At 52.2% G+C, this 15,196-nt stretch overlaps 1 pseudogene across 1 annotated transcript in view; it reads right to left on the bottom strand.

The window, feature by feature from the left end:
- LOC308057670 (hydrocephalus-inducing protein homolog) overlaps window positions 1-15,196 on the bottom strand; it is a 105,322-nt pseudogene that overhangs the window by 68,170 nt on the left and 21,956 nt on the right. Inside the window, exons 7-12 of the transcript in view lie at window positions 13,642-13,843; window positions 10,251-10,434; window positions 5,513-5,612; window positions 3,883-4,001; window positions 1,604-1,827; window positions 1,280-1,347 (exon numbers count right to left, since the gene is read on the bottom strand). The product of the transcript in view is annotated as a hydrocephalus-inducing protein homolog (transcript). The remainder of the gene's footprint in view (window positions 1-1,279; window positions 1,348-1,603; window positions 1,828-3,882; window positions 4,002-5,512; window positions 5,613-10,250; window positions 10,435-13,641; window positions 13,844-15,196) is intronic.

Genomic DNA, 15,196 nt, shown 5'->3' with positions numbered 1-15,196 from the left:
GCCTGACATCACTTTAGCTCTGACACTTGCTTTCCCTAATGGAAAACCAGTGATACAACCACACTGGGTGGCAGGGGATGTGCTGCAGAGGCAGGACACCAGCCCGCAGCTTGCTCTGGAGCGGACACCAGCTCTGCCAGAAGGAGACACCTCCCATGCCCTGCTTACCAAGCGCTATTTGCATACAGACAGGGAGGAAAACCACCTGCAGGCACAGCAGAGGTTTCTCCCGTGCCCATCAGCAGTGAGCATTGCCCACCGCCAGCAATTACTCTGGCCGGGGGGCAGGGGGGGCACAGAAAGGACACGCACAGACTGCACAGCCCCAAATGGGACCGAAGTCGCCAGATGCAGACAACAGTCAGCAGCACAGTTCCAAGAAGCAAAAATACAATAGCTGCCTTCAGCTGAAAAGGCCTTGTTAACGAAATCAGATTAAGTAGGATGAACCTCCTATTACACAACCGTATTCCTGCCCGGTGCGTTTCTTGTGGGTTTATTTATTCAAAAGGAAACACAGCAGTGGCAGAGTGGTGACGCAGGGAGAGGGGGAAGTGGCTCGGGGAAGGTAATGAGCTTACTTAAAAAGCCCACAAACATCATGAAAACACAGAGGCATCCAGGGCACAGAATGATAACGGCCCTTCAATCAATCCACAATTGATTTCACATTTAAGCTTTAGATCGTCTCAGTAAAAAGCCTTTTGTGAGACTCGAGATGGAGAATCAGAATCTGCATTTCAATGGAGACACTGGGGCTCAGCCACCCGCTCCGTCAGCGCTTCAGCTGGGGAAGGAGAAGGAGCCCACATCTCTGGGGACATCAGTGCCCAACGCAGAGCTACTGCCTGGGCTTATTACTGGGCAGGTGATAACGAGGAGCCCTCACGGCACAAATCAACATCTCACACTAAAGGTCAAGTGGGGTAAGCATTCGCCCCGAGCAGCCACAGGCTAGCGTGTGGCTCAAACGCCCTTCTCCTTCAGCCCCAACCCCCGGGCCCTTCTGGGACAAGGGCTTTCACCATCATTCTGCTGCCAAGGATTGGCAGGCTGGGGCTGAGCAGGCTCTGAGGGCACCAGAAAAATACTGGCTTGCTATTCCTTTGGCCCTGTTTGCTCTCACAACAGCAAAACACCACCTGAGCAAGCACCAGCCCTGCTTTTAACACCCTGAAGGCTGCTGTGGAGGAACACAAGCGACAGACGCTCTTCAAGTGCTTCATTTCAGTAAGGCACAGACCTCCCGACCTGCGGTCCAAGCCCAGGGCACACTCACCAAAGGAGACATCACCGAAGTGGAGGGAAGGTACATTGAAATGGAGAGTCGGTCCAATGACACAGCCCCTGTAAGGACAAAGGCAGAGGAGGAACTGGCTTGGTTAAAAAGAACTGCAAAGCATTCAGCTTTTGCTACCACCGGGACAGATAAAAGCTGGTCTCAGCACCACAGTGGGTTTCAAACCAACCCGTCACCCTCGTGCTCGACTAAGACATTAGACAACACTTTTTGCTCTGCTCCATCACCAAATGAGGTAGGTGGGAGATGATTACCCAGAGATGGCTACAGATGTGCCCACCAGGCTCCTAGAACCCTCCTCACCTGACAGTCAAGGTCACAGGCTCAGGGGATCCACCCACACTGAACCGGAATTCTTCTGTGAATGGCCCCAGGACGGTGGAACTGAAGGAGATCCGGAGGATTTGGAGGCCATCTGGTGAAATGATGCCCTCCTGGGGGTGGAAGGAGAAGCAGGAGCCCAGAGCCGTTGCTGGAGGAACCAAGCTGAAGGGGGCATCGATGACTCCTTTGTTAAACAGGATCGCCTGCAGCAGCAAGAAATCAAAATGGAAATACATGAGGAATCTTCCTTCCTTACAGAAGGCTGATTTCTTCTCTAATTAGACATCTATAAAAGGCAGAAGATACTGTGTGTTGCTGCTTGGCTGAAGCTAAAGAACACGCAACGGGACAGGTTCTTCCTTTGGGCTTTTGCATGCAGAACAGCGATAACTTCACAGAAACGGAGTCACCCTGGGCTTATTCCACTGACACAGAGCAGTCCACTGGGCCTTGCAGTGCAGAGGACGTGCTCAGCATCACCAAGGCGATGCAGACCTGCCCCAAAGAGCAGCAAAGGGCGGTCGCAGCATTACTAGCGCATCGCCACCTCACTGCTTCTGCTCCAGACGAGCCCAGTCCCGCCAAGGGCAAAACACATTCAGCTCCCATTGCCGCCAACAAGCTCATCTGATGTGGAAAATACCTCGGGACAGCCCTATAACCAGCTTCAGCAGCACTCCCCGGCTCTGCTAGGGTACGTCAGTGAGGCTCATTTTATTCTTTTCTTTCATCTGAGAGTCTCTCTGTCTTTGCTCAACCAGACACATCAAGAAAGGGCGAGAGTGAGGTGCATGGCAGCTCCACCTAGTCTAAAGAATTTCTCTTTCACAAATATTCGCAGCCATCATCTGCTAATTTACCATTATTTGCTGTTCCAACAAGCGACGCAATCCTGCGGCGCTTGGTGAGATTCAGCTCTCTTCACGTTCAGCAAGGAGCGCCCACACCTGCCTGTGAGTACCAGCACGCTGCTGGTCACCAGACCTACCCAAAAGCAAAGCTCTACAGTTTCCGATGGCTGCAGGTGACATCCTGCCATTTCTGCGCTCCCAACTACCTGATCTGGAGGTTTTTTCCCTAATTTCTGTCCCCACAAAACCTGTCAGAAAAACTGAGACAGAAGCAGACATACAGCCCTTATTTTCCAGTTTTGCAGCTGCTGTTGAAAACATTCACCTATTCCAACTCTGCACTGGTAACTGGAAAACTGCTCATGTGTTTTACACCTTAGTTACAAATTGCACTTAGGGATCCTATGCTGAGGTTTACCTCCAGTCTGGCTGCTCCATACAGCACCTACAGTATCATCTACTTATTTACATTTTCTCAAGTAATGAAAAAAAAATAATTTATATAAATAGACTCCTCCATAAAGTATCAGCATTAGCATAGAGCGCACAATATTTTGGAAAGAAAACCCCTTAACATGTCCTTCCCTGCCACAGTCAAGCTTTTGAAAGTGTCTGGCACGACGTATTGCCTCATTTTCTACCTCTTTCAGTTGCTGTATTTTTTTGGGGGGGTTAGATTTTTGGGGTTTGGGGGGTTTGTTTTTTGGGTTTTTTTGGGGGGGGTTTGGGTGGGGGTTTTTTTGTGGGTTTTTTTTTTTTTTTTTTGACAGAAAACTTGCCACCATGGGTGGGGGGAGGGAAAGCTCCTCTGCTTCATTTCCAGAACTGCTCTGCTCTGTTCATAGAGCCAGAGGGGCACCAGGTCTGAAGGGTGGCAGGAGGCTGCTCAGCAGGGACAGCGCTCCCGGTGCCTGCGCGGGCAGCTCTGCGCGGGGAGCCTGGCCGGCTTCCCTCCGGCGCCAGGAACCAGCAGGATGCACTTCACTGAAAGGTGTTTGCAACGGACTCGAGTTGGAACACAACACGTTTGTTCCAGCTGCTTTTTAACCGCCAGGGTACAAAGGTGCAGTGACTCTAGGGCTGAAACAAAAGCCTCTGGATCCCGACCTTTTTGACCCGGTGTTGCTTTCATGTGTCAAGGGCTGGTTTTTCCGCACGAAGCCTCCCAGCTGGTCTCAAAGGGAGGTTGCCAAAAAGCAGCGACTGGGGCTTTGGGAACAACAGACACACCCTTCAGACCCCATCAAAACTATCCAGGTTCCACAAAACCTCCCACATTTCACTCACGTCAAATATTCCGTGCTCACAACTGCCGGCGTTGCCAGAAATCCCACAGGCCCACAAAGCTCACCGCTGCCCCAGGAGCCATCAGGATCCACCCCAACCCCGGAAAACCCCACTGCTCACCTCATAGCTCTGGGCTGATCCAACAGAAACCTTCCCGATGTCCAGCTGGTCAAAGCTGAAGCGCAGCTGGGGCCCTATGCCGCTCCCTTCGATGCGCAGGGGCAGCCTGGTCTCACGGCCTGGGGAGAGATCACCATGTCAGTACGGAATTCCTTCTGTTCGCCTGGATTTTCCAGGCAGCCTCGGAGCCAGTCCCTGACTCCGGGCTGGGTGGCACCAGCACTAGATGCTCCGCGAGAAGATACAGGACCCCTCTCTTCCCTCAGGAGATATACTTTGGGGCTGGTTTCTCATTTCTAACCGAGTCCTTGGGCTGCTTTATAACTTAGCAATCACTTTGCACCCTGAAGAAGATATGCTGCGCATAAAAGACGATTTCGGAATTCCTTCCCATGCACTTAGACAACCTTTGAAAGCCATTCAGTGAAGGCACAAAGCTCACAAAACAGAACCAAAGATAAAAACCTGCTGTCTGTATCGCTGCCATCAGAGACGACCGCACAGGAGCTGAGAAGGAAGAGCCCAAGCACGGCCCAGCAGCCGGCTGACAGCCGCACCCCAGCAGCCTGCGGAACCCTGCCCAGTTACCGTATCAATAAAAAGCTGTTTCCTGGCCTTTGCATCCGCCAGCTTGGAGCAGTAAGGAAGGGATCAAAGCAGCTGGGTTAGTGATCTCAGCACCCTCCAGAATGGGAGCCTGGCTGCTGGGGACCACGGGCCTCGCACCTCCTTCCTCTTAGATGGGGAAAATCATTTCTCTGGATGGAAACCTGACAGGGACCTCCCGCTCTTGAAAACCACCTCAAGCAGCACCACACGGACGGAGAGGAAGGACAAGGTAACCTGAACCACGGAGCTTGCTGCAAGCATTCCCTGCCCCGTGCCAGCACAGCAAGGCCATCACCTCTGTAAGGGCAAAGGCAGCGTAACTGGGTGGGTCAGTGATAACCGCTGCCAGCAAAAGACGTGACAGCACTTCTGTCAGCCAGGAGGAGCATAAAGCTTGTCTAGCAGACTGCTCGCCCCGTGCTTCCTGGGCAGGGAGCTCACCCTGCTGAGGGCAGCGAGCCCTGTACAACACTACGCAGATGCAGCACGGACTTCGAGCCACGAGGTGACCGGTCCCACGCAGGGAGAGCGGCACACGCCTGGTACTTTCACAGACACCCTGCGCTCAGCGGGGCTCAGCCACCTACGGTCTGGCAGCGCCTGGAGAGCGGGAGGTGACCCAGGGGCAGGGAGCACAATTCACTCAGCTCCTACCGCCTCAGGAGCCTGGCAGTGCATCCATGGATCCAAGGCTCATCTTGCAGGTCTACAGGGGCTTAGTGCTCCTCCACCAAAGCTCTTCTGCGGCGCAGCTCTCTGGCCTTTACAAACACCTTGCAGCAGAGCAAATGCCTGGTAGGAAAGCTTATCCCCTCGCTGCTTTGGCTGCTCTAGAGCCACCAGTGGTCAGAGCCAGGCATCCCAAGCCCTGGCTCTGCACAGACCAGCTGGAAGCCACAGGGACAGCAGGAAGGTGCTGGCGCTGCCCTTCCTAGCAAGTCCACGGGGACCAAGTGGGCTGGAAGAGTATTTGTGCCCTGCCTTTGCGGTGGGTGGCAGGAGGAGGAGAAAGGAGCCGTACCTGAGATGTCGCAGTAGACTGTTTGTTGATAGACTCGGGCTTCTCGGGGTTTGAAGATCACCTTAACTTCAATTGAAGAATTTGGCCAGACATCTCCCTCCTAAAACAGAAGCAGACAACAAACCATTTATCCTCAAACGCTACATTTCTTGTTTGCAACCACAGCCCTGTAAGCCTTTATTTAGAGCATCAATGAAGAGCAAGAAGCAAACAGCACTTATCCAGGTTTGTAAGACTTTGGAAGCAGCTGCAAAAAATGTCAGTCCCTTACCTTTACTAGCACCTGGTAAAGGCTTTTTTTTTTCCTTAATTAGGGTTCTAATAAAGGAACCCAACTGGCTGGCTTCAGCAAATCAAGCATTTCTTCAGAAGTACCAGCTGATCTAAGCACAAGGCACCTTTTTCCTCCAACCCTTCCCTTGCATCCCTGTCTCCCTATGGCCATGGGAATGTTTTACCCAGATCAGAAGAGAGTCAGCAAGTCAAAGGGATTTTTCCACTCTTCGTTACAAACGTGCTGCCTCTTATACCCTCAACCTGTACGTGCATGTAACTCTTTAATGGATTCTGGTGAGTCAGGGCACTCGGCACCAAGTAGAACAAGCCCTCCTGCCTGGGGAGCAGTGAAGACCAGGTTCCTCCTGCCCTGTGCCGCCAGCACTGAGCCAGCTTGCAGGCTCCTCCAGCTGATGGATGACCTGAGAAGGGAGCTGAGAGTCACATGCAGCCCGGTTCTCTCTGCAAGGTGCGTACATCCCTGTTTCCCTGAACACAGGCTCAAACAAGAAGAGATGGCATTTGCTTACAGCTCCACACCTACTGCAACCAGCAAGCTCTTTTCCTTGCCAGGCTCTTGCTCCGGGATTTAAGTCCGGCCCATGGTACCAGTGTGTGCGCAACCGCTGCTTCCTCAGGGTCTTCATTCTCTCCCCCTCTCTCAGAGTCCTGGCACTGGTGCTCAGTCCCAGGGAGCCTCGTCATGTGTTTTCAGAGACATCCCTGGCTTCTAAAGGCTCTTGCTTCTTGCGACCGGTTTCAACAAAGGCACCACTGACATTCCCCTCCGTCCCCAGCACTACAAATGCTTCCTCATCCATTTGTTGGCATAAATATATGCGTCTCTGACAACCGTAATAATATTTTAAAGCAATGAAAAAAATAAGGAAGACCACAAAAAGAACAGTTATTTTTCTATGCACAAAGCTTGATTCTGCTTGCTGCTGGGTATTCTCCGTACTTTGTCCAGAAGAATCTTGAACTGACTGGAGCCTCCAGCACTGCCGCAGCATAAATATTAAACAACTATAATACTTCCCATCAACTTAGCACATAGAGCTCAGAGGCCAGCCCCCACAAAAATTAAAGAGCTATGACATGCTGAGTTACTGGGCTGCACCTACAATGATTCCCTAATGCACAGCCTGCTCAGAGGGAAGAACAGGTAGAAAGAACTGTTTCCAACTCCAACAAACCAAGCGTAAGAACACAGAAGAAACAATAAAGTCACCTGGATTTTTCTCAAAACCTAGAGAAAACACTTTGCCAGATCAAATGGACTTTGTGTTTCTACCCAGCGAGCAACTGGAGGAAGATGAAGCATTACTATACGATAACACACTCGCTTGAGGAAGCAAACTGGGGACACCAGCCTGCAACCCACAGTCAGCGTACGAGACAGCAGATCCCTCGGGTCCTGCTGGGATGCTGCACGGACTCAAAAGCGTCCAGAGAGTAATCTTGAATTTATAGGAATAAAAGCCTTTGGGGTGCTGCTCCAAACAACATAAGCTCTGCTACGACACCTGGAGCTTGCCTAAGCCGAGCCACTGAGAAGAAACACTCAGATGACGGATTTCCCTGGCTTGGCTAATTAGAGTCTAATAACTCACCAGCGCTCCTCACCCAGCTGCTCGCTGTATGTTTAACAGACTGAATTCAGTGGTCTCACCCTGGGCAGGCAGTCCCTGGGGGGGCGGGGGGTGGGGTGTGCATTAGGCAGCTGCTTGCATTTGCTTCCAGCCTGACAGCTGTAGCTGAACACACACCCCGGCTCACCGGCGTTCTGCGCTCCTCCTTAAAGGGCGCTGCGTGGGCTGAGCTGCCCGGTGGTGCCCTTAGATCCTCCAGCTGCTGGGGTCCTCTGCCCAGAGAGCTGCTGACAGCCCTCGCTCGGCTCCTGCGTGACAAACTGTGCCTTGCCAGGCTTACCAGCACCACCCGCCACACAAACCATCGCTGCTGCTGTGCTGAGGAAGGACGTTAATGAAATGCTGAGAGTAGTGACGATGCTTGAGGTCTTCATCTTAGAGGGGCACCAAGCGGGGAAGGAGAGCACATCCTGAGCCTTCAAACCAAATCTCTCCTTCCACTGGGGCCAGAAAACAAGCTTCTGGCAGCCTAAGGCAGCAGTATCAGTCTTTCAGGTCAACTATCTAACAAAGTACTCTTTTGCTGCTCGTTTCTGCTGGATCACAAGTCAGTGGTACTCACTGGTCTATTTTATGTGCCGCCATCAGATATATTGGCCTTGTGGACGCTTCGGGGCAGTTTGGTTATTACTCAGAGGCTGACAGAGGCAATACATCTCCCGTTAACGGAAGCAAGCGTAACACAATTCATAAGCAAAAACGAAGCTAAGCAGGAAAGGAAGAAAATTAAAAAGAACCGTTGGCCTGGTGAATATGTATCTGCTAACAACAGCGCGCTTTTCCAGCTGAGTGAGTTTAGCTGACTTTGGGATTCGATGAACTCCAAGGCCAGCACACCTGTGACAGAAATACAGCCGACATCTCCGATAAATCAAATCGGAGACACGCTCAGAAAGCCAGACTTACACAACAGCTTGTCTCCCACAGGCTTGGATGGCTGCTCAGAATGTTCATGGTCACATGCTAATTCCAAAATCACTGCCTCCTTTTTTGTTACTATTTTCATCCACAAGTTAACCCCATACAGGCTGAAATAACCCGCTGCAGCTTCCACAGAGAGCAACACCTGGCAGCTACCGGCCCGCTTACACAGCAAAGCTGCTGCACAAACCCTGCAAAGCCACCCTGCCCAGAGAGCCTTTCCAAGGCTATCGTCCCTCCAGCGGCCTCCTAACCTCTGGGAACCTCCAGCCACTTCTTCCAAGGGTTTGATTCTTTCTATAGGGTGCTCCCAGGGTGATAGGTGGGAAGAGCAGCAGCCGCTTTTGGCCAGAAGGTCTGAGGCAGCAATGTCCAGGCTCTGGCGGGGCCCCTCCAGCAGATTTACACGGCGCTGCCAGAAGGGGCCTGCCCAAGCTAAAAGTTACGGGGCTGTCACCGGGGAGAAGGTTGTGGAAGTCGGCGGCAGTGCATTCTTAGATTTTACACTTGATAAAGAGGAAAAAATACTAACATTTGATGTGAAGACACCCATATGCCGGGGGGGAAGACAGACACCAGCGAAACTCTGAATGTGAAACTCATTGTTCCACAGATCATGGAATTAATGGGAATCAGAAGATTGATAATGCTGGACAGGACAGAAGGGGAGAGGCTCCTGCAGTAGCCCACTTACGCTCAGTCCTAGAGCAAACTATAACATCAACACAGCCATTTAGGAAAGGTTTCCACTCAAGACTTGAGGCCAGGCTACACTCTGGCTCCGTACAGCGCTACACGGAGCACCAGGACTCAGTGGGCAGCCAGGCTGCTGGACCTCACCCTAATGCACTTCAGGAGCCCAAGAGCAGGTTAAGCTCGTTATGGAGGTATAGTCGGCTGTACTGGAGCAGGAGCCCTGGGACACGCTCCAAAACCGGCTGACACACTGCAGGATGCTCTTCATGTTCAGCTGATCAGCTCCCACTCCCTGCTACAGCCCTGCTGCTCCGACACAGGCTCTTGGTCACATCACACTGCTCTCAGCTGCGGCGGTGTGAAACTGCAGCTGTGCTGACATGGGGGGCTCTCAGCCTTGTACGGGCTATAGGAGCAACCAAGAAGAGAACATGATCCCCTTCCTTAAAAATAAATAACAAAACAATAGTTTCCCCTATTTTACAAGAAAGAAGAGGCTAAGATTATTCTAGGGTTTGCTCCAAGATGAGAAGGGATTTTACACTGCTCAGGCAGCAGGCATTCATCATCTCAGACCATGCAAATATTGAGAATCAGGGCTCTAGTTAATTGAAGGACATGAGGTTTTGTTTGCATAAATACAAAAGCAAAAACTTTTCTCTAAGCGTGCAATAGAACTCAAAAAAGTCCGTTTAAACCCGCCAGCCTTGCGTGCAGGCTCACAGACGACACTGGGAGGGAGATTCAGGCACGGTCTAAGTCCAGATTATATGAAGGGATTGGTCTTGCCGCAATTAAACTTGGGCTGAACTTGCCCTCCTTTCCATAGAGGACCTTTTCATTCTTCAGTATGTGAACTAATACTCATGGTTAATCCCCACACACTACGTGTAAGGAGTGCCCTTATATATAACCATCGATACCTCGGAACACTGTCAGGACACTTAGGAAGTGCCCTTAATTTACAGCCCTTGCAGCAGAGCTCAGCTTTAGGCAGGCTCTCAACGCCTGCCCGGAGCTCGCAGTTTAGAAATGCTTTTTGCAACAATCTCTCCCAGCCTCACTAGAAACCTCACGTCTCCCTCTAGGCACATCAAGACACTGATGCGGGGATCTGCCAAGCGACCTCATTCAGGGAGAAGGAAGAGGAGGAAGAGGAGGAGGAGGAAGGGAGGTTCTCAGCTATCACTTACCACTGGCTCAATGGCAAAAATATCATCAGAGAAAAGCATAGAGTCTTCCTGCACCTTTGCCCTCTGGTTCTGGAAGGCACGGGAGAGAAGGGCAAGGCGCTCTTGGAGCGTGGGGTCCACCGCGCGCTGCTTGAGAAAAGAATTCCTCTCATTCTCCTCCTGCTTCTGCAGCCTGCGACAGCGCCTGCAGCCGTGGGGAGAGACAAACCAAGCAGATCATTTAATAAACAACATATTTGCAGAGACTGTCATGTAAGCGCAGGAGCAGCAACGCACTGGGGGAGGAACAGCAGCAGCAGCTCAGCGAGGGGCTGACCCCAGGCCACGGGGTCCCAAGCAGATCAGGTTATCACTCCTGCACTGGCACGGCAGGCACTTTTACGCCACACTCACAAGCTAAGAAGAGGGGTTTGAAAGCTAGCAGCCCTCAGGAGAGCCTCCTGGCTCAAAGCTACTGCCACGACTAATGCACAACCCCACCAACACCCTCAGATGGCTTTGCCGCCCATAGAGGTGCTCGGGGGAGACGGATGGAGATGAAGGAGCACCCACTGCAGTGCTTCACTGGGAAGCGGAGAAGCAGCCGGGCTTCAGCTGCAGGTTACCAGCATCGCTTGTTTATCTTCCCTTTTGCACCGGCAGGGATAAGCGAACTGGCTGCTCCGTTGCCTACACTGCCATCCAGCAGAGGATCCCAGAGCACTTGCAAAGCAAACTAATGCATTCGGGCATCGCATCACTTGAGTGAAATTAACGGGTTTAGGTGCATGAAGCCAGAGGCCCTGAGAGCCTTGCCTGGCATTGAAACAGAGCAAGGTCTTAAAAAGATTAGTCAGGATGTGTTTGGTACTGTGCTCTGGGTGATGCTCTCTTTGTGTTGAGGTAAGAGAGAGATGGCAGGGCCTATTCCCTCCCACTGACCACGTTCAAGTAGAGGAATGTGCTCTGAATGATTAGAAAAGGTAAAGGCCTGTACTCTGAATAATTAGGAAAGGTTCCACTGAGGATGTTAAAGGAAAACCATGAGTCAGAAGATCATTGAACAAAGAAAGCTGAAAGGTTTACTCCACCTAGATCCCACCTATTATGAATAGAATGATTAGATGTCGAAATCAAATGAATATGTATGTAAAGATGTTGTAACCTCTCACAAAAACTGTATAAATTACCCGACTTTTCACTGAAAACTTCGGAGCTGGTTTGTCCGGTGCGAATCGGTAGCTCCCCAGTGTTGCACGAAATAAATACCTTTGCTGCTTAAAGACAAAATTAGTCTCCGAGCTGTTACTCTGTGCCGTTTTGGCATCAGCATTAGCCAATAAAGAAGTCAGCACCAGCACCTCTGAATCCAAACCCCTACATCCAGCCTTGAACCACTTCACCTTTTTCCTCTTTTGGGCCTTCTCCACAGAGCTTTGACACAGGTCACCTCTGCCTTACTTGGTAGTTGTAGCAGCGATCACTGCAGCGTTGAAAGCTCACAACCGAGAGGTGAGGAGGGAGCACTGCTGCAGAGCACTTGCTTCCCAGCTGGCACGTTGCTGTGCCCCCTTCACGCTCCAGTCCCCTGGCCACCAAGAACCAGCAGGTGACTACTCGAGGGGGGTGAGGGGAAGGCTCCGTACACAGAAAATCGAGGCAACACGCTATAAACAGGACAGCAGTCACCACCCAGCTGAATTCCAATACAATCAGCAAGGAAACACAGTCACGGACGTTCCTAGCGGCACACAGACAGAGCCTCGGGCAGATGCTGTCACCGGTGCCAAAAATACTTTCTTTGGCTCGCTCCCAGTGGAGTGTCGTGGGAAATGTTTCTCCATGGCTGACCTACAGCGCTGTGCATGAGGAGGGCTTCCAGCCACCGACATGAGCAACCCTCAACTCAGCCTTCAGCAACGGACAAGAATTCCACCACTACATCCCAGAAAGTCCTGCAGGAGGGAGACAGAGCAAGCCTCTGGGTAGACCTTGTGACGAGCCAGGTCTTTCTGGGTGACAGCAAAGCACAGGCTGCTGCACTGCCTCCTCCCATTGTCAAAGTCCTCTCTGCTCTCAAAAGATCTCAAAAGCTGCTCCGACAGCAGCACAGTGGCCTCAGAGCCATGACCACCCCTAAGACTGCAAGTAAGGAAAAACAAAGCGCCCTGGTCACAGTAAAGAACACAGGCTGGCATGAGATCAAGCGTCACTGCAAAAAAATTGGGGAAACACGTTAACTCTGGCGAAAGCTGGTTGCTTCTGAGGGGAGACAGGATCACTCCGGGTCCTGTCTGAGATGGGCAGCTGGGGAGAGATGCGAAAAGAATGGCACAGGGAAGTACTAAGAGAAGGTCATGAGATTTTTTCCTTTAGCACACTGCGCTTGCACCAAAGTCACACACTGTGCAATTAAAAACAGAGAACAGTGGGAAACTAGGTTTGGCCTTCAAGGCATTTCTGACCTAATTACATTGAACTTTATTTGCTCAGAAGCCCTTAAAAAGTGCTCCAGTTGAAGGCAGTTTCCTGATCAGCTCTGGGTTCAGACTAACTCCTATACACCTACAGCCGTCCAACTCTGAAAAGTCACACAAGGACTCCCTAAATCACCCCAGCTTTGAAGTGTCGTTTCCAGTGCCTCCCCCTGGGCCAGAAGCGTTTCCTTGCTGCCCCAAACGGAATTTCAAAGCTTCAGAGACACCCTTTGGAGAGCCTGCCCCACCTCTCAGCACCGTGAAGACACAGGTGCTGACACCCAAAGGCACTTCCAAGTCCTGTCCCTGACTTCCCCGCAGAACCCTCCACCTCCAAACTCTCCCCAGCCCCGGAGAAGGGGCAGGGATACCTCGTTGTGCTGGAAGCCGGGACAGCGCGAGGCAATTCAGCATCCTACAGCCGGATGGCCTCAACGTTCGGGGCCAGCAAAGCACCCTGCCCTGCGCACTACTGCAAAAGCAGGCTGAAGGAGGTTGCTGTCCAACCAGAGCTGGAGGGGAAGAAACTGCAGTGAATATCACAGCAGGTACGCTGCCTGCAGCTGTTAGGTGCTACTGCTCAACGCCGTCCCAGGTAAGGAGTGCCGACACTTTCCTCAGCCTCACAGACCCCCTGCCAGCCCAGGGACCAGGCCTCACTGATTTAGGGCTCCCACAGATGGGAATTTGCTCTCCGAGGAAATGCAGTCATTGCAATCAGCCTTTCCTCCCCAAAACATCAGCTGGAACATGGATGGAACCAGAATGGGAAGCACCGAGCTCCATTACCCTGAAGCCCAGGGACACAGACCCGGATGCGGTGGATGCTTTATTTCTCCTACACCATCCAAAAAAGCACCAACATCCCTCTCAGGCCGTATGGTAGTTTCACCCCTGGGCAGTGTGTCTTACTGAAAGGAATCTTTCCAACGAACCTCAGCTTCTCCTGATCCTCCTCCTCTTGAGTAAGAAAAGCCTTCCACTGGAAGTGGGCTATGATTTTACTCCGGTTGTGGATGACCACACATCTGTGATTTGACAGCGTGATGTAGGTCTTCCCAACTGCCAAGGAGTTTCTGTCCAGCCTAATGTTGACATCTTCAGCGGCTCCATGAAGGCTTGTGTGCATATCTTCACCTAGAACAAAGCAAAAGGCAGACATTGCTCATCGCCCTTGCTGATGGGAGTACAAGGAACGGAGGAAGCCACAGGGAACAGAAGTGTCACAGCTTTTAGCTGTGTGAGCAGTTCCACAGATCAATATATTTATTGCATCCCGAGAGCTGCATGTGTACAGCATGAGGATGTCCTGGGCACCACCTTAAGCACCTTATTTCTGGGTGGGCTTGTAAAGATTTATCCCCAAGGTGACACTATCTACAGGGAGACGTTTTCAGTGTGCCCAGGTGGCCTTTGGGTCACCATCCCATGCGGGTCACAGGGAATTCTGCATCTGAGTCGTTCAGGTGACTCTGAGGAGGCCCCACCTCGGTCACGGCTCGCCCAGAGTCTCCTGCAAGCACGCCACCAGGGTTGTGTCTCTCCTGATCCCTTGTTGCCAACAAGTGAAGTTGCCTGGGGCATGCAGGCAGAAGAGGGAGATAAAACGAAACAGGCAAAGTGACAGCCCACGGCAGGATGGGACGCAGATGAGAACTTCACCGTGTTGGAGCAGCAGGGCCCTCACTTGCTGTGGGTCTGTGAAGATAGGTCGGAACGAGACCGGTGGGGCACGGCCCACACCCACCTGCCCATCACAGCCCTGCAAGCCCATTTCTTCTGCCTGGAGCCTGTCGGTGCCTATGCCCGAGCGTGCAAGTCTACACCGAGTGTTCCCAAGCTGTCCCACAACCCGAGCGAGCACACCTTCGCTTTCCACCTCAGACCGAAGAGGAGAGAGCCCCTGGCTGTGCACAGCAGCCGATTAACGCCTGGAGTCTTGCTGGAGCACCTGCCAGCCCTTCACCCTCCAGAAGAGACCCCCACCAAAGCGCCCTCACTGCCAGAGCTTCCAAACCTTCATTCTTCCCAACCAAGCAACTCCCGGGAGTCAACTAAGCTCAAACTTGAGCACCGAGCCTACTCTGCCTGTTGCAGGTGAGGGTCTCCCAGGTGAGAAGCAAACTCCAAACACGAGACATTCTCAATTGAAATGGCACTTCTGTGGAGCGTGTTTAAAGCCTCAGAGGCAGCCCCAGCTGAGAAGGGCAGCGACCCGGCCATCCCTGGAGAGCATCCCCCTGCCGAGGCAGAGCCTTCCCCTCGCTGCACGGGTTACAGCAAGGCAGCCAGGCGATGGACCTGCCTTTCCAAGGCTGCCACGCAACAGCACGGGGGAGAGCTGGCTGCCTTCTGGGTGGACTCCTTAAACCCTAAGCCAGACACAATGCGGCGAATCACAGTCGTGCCAGAAGAAAGAGAGCCCCTCTCTTGGAGGGAGGTTGGGGAATGAATCACCCTTCAAACAGATCTCTGCAGCCATTCCTTCAT

This window comes from Falco punctatus (genome assembly GCF_963210335.1).
Source record: "Falco punctatus genome assembly, contig: scaffold_56, whole genome shotgun sequence".
Taxonomy (NCBI): Eukaryota; Metazoa; Chordata; class Aves; order Falconiformes; family Falconidae; genus Falco; species Falco punctatus.
Note: the sequence above shows the minus strand (reverse complement) of the source record. Positions and strands in the feature narration are given on the sequence as shown.